We start from the raw sequence: 5,972 nt of genomic DNA, 5'->3' as shown, positions 1-5,972 counted from the left end.
TAAGTATTAAATTGTAACCGCGGGGGAGCTTGAGTGCGAGGTCTCCAATAGCCTTCACTTCAATCTCCGCTCAATCAGCTACTCTTAGGATGTGCTCCCCTTTCTTAGCGTCTAGACGTCATTCAATCCCTGTAATGAATTAGTAACGTGTACAGTGGCACTTGAGTCAACCTACCAAGAGTTATGGGAAGACAATAAATTGGGATTATTAACATTAGATATTTTATTAATCTCATTTATAATTTTTCCCGGCCAATTAGTCCTTAAAGCAAGGACAGTTCCTGTGCCAATAGCACATAAGGTGATGTGAGGATTATTAAATTTTAGCCTAGCTGAAGCTTGAGGGCTTGGTTGAGCAGTCTTATTCCCTCCTTGTTTCTGAGGGTGGTGTGACTTGCCCTTTTTTTTCTTTGATCAAAATAATATATGTATAAAATGAATGCTTCCCTAAATCTAGTCACCGTTGGGCAGAAAAGATTTAGAAACTATTAAAATAAACCCTTAATTACGTCACCGTTGGACAGAAATAATCAAGGAAAAATTAATCATATTTAAAATGACGTGAAACCATAAATAACGTTGCTCAATAAATAATTTCATATAATGAATTCTTTCCAGCAAACTTCCCGTTGGTTCCATTTGACTAGAAATGATTTTTTTTGAATGATCAAATATATTTTTATCAATTTTTCACTAATTTTAAATGGCCCAGGAAAGAATATAAAATAATGAATTCTTTCTAGCCAACATTCCTGTTGGTTCCATTTGACTAGAAATAATTTTCTAAATAATTAAATATATGTTATTATTTTTAAAAAAAGTAATTTTAGATGGCACAAAAGGAATAAAAGAGTAATTTATGTAATTTTAAAGTAATAATAATGATAAATAAATTTAAAATTGGCCCAGGAAGGATAAAAGAATTTATGCAAAAAAAAAGCAATTAAATATATATTCTAATTTAAAGTTAAAGTTGGCCCATATTATTATTACCGAGTCAGGCCACATGGTCGGCCGGCCCGTAAGGCGATGCGCGCATGACGTCGGCCTAGTTAACCGTGACGGCCCATTAGCGGCAGCGGTCTAGGAATTTATTTATTTATTTATTTTTATTAGCATTCTTGTAACCGTCCGATCTGATCAAACAGCTCAGATCCGGCGCGGCATGGATCAAAACTCCCAGTCGGCCAAAACCCTAGCTCCGGTAAATTTTATTTTTCGGTTTCCCGTCTCTCTCTCCTCTCTTGATTCTTCTCCGGCAGCAGGCAGCGAGCACCCGGCGGCGGGGATGTCAGCGGCGCGGCGGTCCGGCGAGGAGTGCGCGCGGCACTCAACTCGCCGGCGGGGGGGGGGGGGCGTGCGCGCCCGGAGGCGGCGGCTGCGCCCAAGCCGGCAGCTTCATTCCCATCAGCGCGATGGACCGGCTGACGGTGGCGGCGCGCGCGGCGAAGCCAGCGCGGCCGAAGAGAGCCGAGACGACTGCGACCGCACGTGCACGCGCACGGGCAAAGCTCGCACGGCGCAGCGGCGGTGGTGGCGACCGCGCGCGCTCGCGTACGTGCGCACAGGCAAAACCCGCATGGCACAGCGGCGGCGACGACGACCAAGCTCGCACACTCGTGGACGCACGTGGGGGCAGAGCCCTCACGGTGCGACGGCGGCGGCGGCTAATTTCCTGGTACGGCAATAGCAGCAATCATGGCGGCGACACGCAGTGGCCGAAGCCCACGCGACGGCGACGACGACGACTACTACCACCCCAGTAAATTCTTCAATCCGGAAGAAAATCTCGTTTTTTTTTTGCTTGATTGAATTTTGAGAATTTCGCCTATTAGATTGAATTGGGTCTCAAATAATTTTTATGGTTTCCAGTGACATGCGTAATAAAAATTATTCTTGCACAATGCACAGTAAGTAAAGGACGAGCCCTAATACAATCTAACAGAAGAACATGCATAAAAATTGTTTATTGAATTCACAGTAATCAGAGACTAAAACTTAGATTAATTAATGGGACCATATATGATTAGGATCAGCTCTGATACCACAATGTTAGATTAATTGATTTCATCTAAAAAAATAGATTACGAATTTAAACCTAATCTATATATGATCACCAATTAATTCAAATGCGGAAAACTAAATAAACCTGCAGATGAAGCCATCTGATTCTCTTCTTTTCTTTCCTTCAATTTCGTCTTCTTTCCTTCGTATCCCGCTAGATTAGATCGCCGGTGATCTGTTCTGAACCTCCGACCTTCGGGTCTCCAATGGCACTGCCCTGGAATCACCGCACGAAATCCTTCTAGCACGTCTCTGATCGGGAGAGATTGATTTTGAATTTCTGGTTGTGAGAATAAGCGACACGAGCGTCCCTATGGGCTCCTCTTCTTTTATATAGCACTGGTGGGCCTCGGGGGCTTTTCCTAATTCGATTCTGACCCGTAACCACCAATCGCAGTTACGGCTCATAAGGGTTACGAATTTTAGAGTTAGAGATAGATTATGGATAGGATTGCGATGGTTATATCCTTTCCTAAATATCGGCTAACCGATAAATCAACCAACAGTTTCCTCCTAGAAGAACTTGTGACAACAGGATACCATTCGTTGAAGGGGGCAGACTAGCTTGTACCAGGCCTTACAAGTATTACCCTGCACTAAAAGATGAGATAGAATCCTACGTGAAGGAAATGTTAGCCACTGGAGTGATACAATCTAGTACCAGCCTTTTCTCTTCTCCGGTATTCCTTGTGAAGAAGAAGGATGGTACTGTTGGAATACGATGAAAAATTCTATTTTGAGATTTTTTTTATGTGGGAAAATAAATAATGAATTAATGTGAGAGTGGGTCCCATGTGTCATAATGAATTAAGGAGGAGAACGTGGCTGCAAAAAGGGGATCATTCTCCTGAGGAGTTCGTTCTTCTTCTCCGTGCGTCCCTCTCTCTCTGATTCTCTCCAACTTCCAACGGCAAGCGAAAAATTTGGATATTGAGCCTTCCACACGCACGAGAGTTGCAGCCTTGATCCGTTTTTGATTGGCAGCAATCCGCGGATTTGTTGGATCTGTGCTGATTTCTTGTGAAGGATGGTTACGTCATGCGGGGATAAAAGGAGGAGGTCTCGCACGTTCATAGGGGCAGCTCAACAATTTCTTCCAAGAAAATCGTTGGTCAAGAGACTGGTGAGTTTTTTCTACTCGAGAGTGTGCTCTTCGGGGTTCCTTCGTTGCAATCTCCCAGGCCTTAGCTCACTGTTCGCCTTGCCATGGACGCCGGGTGTTGGTGCTGTGTCTCCGGTAACAGACGCTAGGAGCTCGCGGCAAAGGCGAGGCGATATTGTTCTCTGGGATAGTGTCAATCCGACGCGCCTCACCATTTCTCTGAGACAATCACTGTGAGATATTTCTTTTGTGTTCTTCACTTTACTGGCAGCGAATGCTCTAGTCAGGGTAGCCTTTGTTATGTTAATTCCCTGATACTTGTGAACTAAGTATTGTTTGATGTCTTGAACATGTGCGTTTGAGTATGGATATTTGCAGTAATTTTTGTAGGTGCTGCTAGTTCGTGTAGTCTAATCCTCACGTTTTCTACTCGGTGATAGTTGTTTATATTCATAAAAGAGTAGTGTGTGTATACATATATGTCCAGGGGTTTTATCTCTTTCAATGTACATAATCTGAATATATGGAGGCCTTTCATATCTGTATCTTATTTAATTTTCTGAATCATATGACAAGGATGATTAGAAATATGTTGGGTTGATTATGGTTTTCATTAATGTTGATTACTTATTTACATATCTTTCCAAGTTGGTTGAGTACTAGATTATGTCTCTATCTTTGTATGACTCATGGGGTTCAAAGAGTTCAGTTTATTTGCTTTTTGTCAGCTAGCAGAATTCTGAATTTATTTTCTAAATCAGCCTATTTTTATGTGATATTTACAACAGGTACCTAGAGACTATGTATAGACTATAGGAGGCTCAATGACCTTACTGCTGAGGGAAAACATCCTCTACCTGTTATAGATGAACTCCTGGATGAACTCTCTGGTGCTCAGTACTTTTCTAAACTAGATTTGAGGGCTAGGGACCATCAAACCAGATTAGTGGCAGTAGAAGAGCCTAAAACTGCTTTTCAAACTCAGCTCCCGTTTGGCAGTTATTCAGATTCTCGGTTTCAGTGATTCTAATTCTAATTCTACGTGAATCAGATTTAGGACAGAATCAAAATCTGCTTCATAGGGTGTTTGGCTAAACATAATAAACTTGGATTCTAATAGGAGAATTTGAGATAAATTATCAATACTACCCCTAACATAACATAACATAGCAAGAGATTTGAACTTCTATATATTTCTACGTGTGGCTTTTATAAAACCATCACTTCAGCTGATGACCATTCAGTTTCTTAATGCATGCGCTGTTTAATGAAATCTCTTGGCTTCTTGGTAATTAAGTATACTTGGTGAGCAGTTGAACGGCCAAAGCCTATCTTCTCAATACTCTGATTTGGGGAAACTTAAGGAGGAATTCAACAATAAAGTACTCCCTGCATATCATTCAGAACGAGTATCAATCTTAAAGCAAATTTTACTAATTCCATTCTATTCATTCTGGTTGGCATCTTCTCACTTACCAGTAAACTTTCGAGGTGACGGTAGGACACGTCTCGTCTTGAAAACGAAGGACTTTCTTCCAGCAAAGGACTGAAGTCTTGTGTAATTTTCTTCCCACTGACAGTGCTCGTATCAAAATGTAAAGCAACCAGTTTGCAGCTAAAGATATTTGCATTGCATCAGATATTCAGATCATTGTTACATTATCAATTGATGGAGGCAACACAAAATGCAGTATGACTGTTCTGTCAACCCCTGTAAAATTCGCTGTTCTATGAGTATTTTCAGTAAAACTAGCAACTATACTACTTTGTTGATTATCTAAAAGAATGAATTAAATCGATCCTAAGGGTTTCACCTGTGTAGGACATCGAAAGCACTGGTTATTGTCATCTGTTAGGAGATCTTGCATCTTCTAGTCTATGCTTCCACATTGGGGGTACTGCAACGCATTTTTCGCTGGAATTCGTCGATATCCACTTATCCAGCACAACAAGTCGAAAGCAAATGGTAATAAGAGCAAGTGAACAATCAAGTCTTAAAATGATGAACAATGCTACTACTAAAATCATCAAAGCAAACTGCAATACAATTAATGCTACTACAATGAAAATTCAGTGACCAGTCCTACTGAATAAATACTCATAAGTCATGACAATGAATAATAGTGGCGGTGTGTTTTGGGTCGCTGGTGATGGTGAAGGTCGGGAGCGGCGGCGTGGCCAGGGTTAGTGGTGACGACTCGTTCAGGGGCGGCGCCGTGGTCAGAGTCGCCTGTCACGAGGACGATCGGAGGCGGCGGCTTGGTCTAGGTCAGCGATGCTATGGTCTAGGTCGGGCGGCGGCGTGGTCGGTCGGGCCCGTCGGCGGCGTGGTCGGGAGGGGGCAGCACTCGGGGAGGCGGCAACAACGATGCTCTGGTCTGGGTTGGAGGTCGCCGACGTCGCCAGCGGTCGATAGTAATGGAGGCGCCGCCATCAATCCCCTGTTAGGGAAACCTAACCACCACGCACACACAAGTGTTATGTTCTAGAGAGAGGTTGTGGGAAGGGGTATATCGGTGGCATTGGTGGATAATTTTTCATATAAAACAGGGATATTTCACTATTTGATTGGTTGGATTCACGTGGGAAAACCACTTTTTTACAAATTCATGTTTCCTGTGTAAATAGGAGGAATCATTTCTTCTGTTTCACCTCAGAATCAGAATCACTTTTTGTTTTTGGATTGGATTTTGCTAATCCTCCAGGGAATCGAGGATGAGAATCCCTACCAAACGGGGGCCTCACTTTGGCCATTTTGAGTTCAGAGTTATGTCATTTGGGCTCACTGGAGCACCAGCTACTTTTC

The 5,972-nt window shown here is 42.7% G+C and overlaps 1 long non-coding RNA gene across 1 annotated transcript; it reads left to right on the top strand.

Annotated features, from left to right (window-relative positions):
• The first annotated feature begins 1,215 nt into the window (after positions 1–1,215).
• LOC121053811 lies at positions 1,216–3,752 on the top strand. Its single transcript, XR_005811299.1, has 3 exons — positions 1,216–1,762; positions 3,049–3,187; positions 3,309–3,752. It is a non-coding gene; the product is annotated as an uncharacterized LOC121053811 (long non-coding RNA).
• The last annotated feature ends 2,220 nt before the right edge of the window (positions 3,753–5,972 follow it).

The sequence above is a fragment of the Oryza brachyantha genome, chromosome 3 (genome assembly GCF_000231095.2).
Source record: "Oryza brachyantha chromosome 3, ObraRS2, whole genome shotgun sequence".
NCBI classification, from domain to species: domain Eukaryota; kingdom Viridiplantae; phylum Streptophyta; class Magnoliopsida; order Poales; family Poaceae; genus Oryza; species Oryza brachyantha.
Note: the sequence above shows the minus strand (reverse complement) of the source record. Positions and strands in the feature narration are given on the sequence as shown.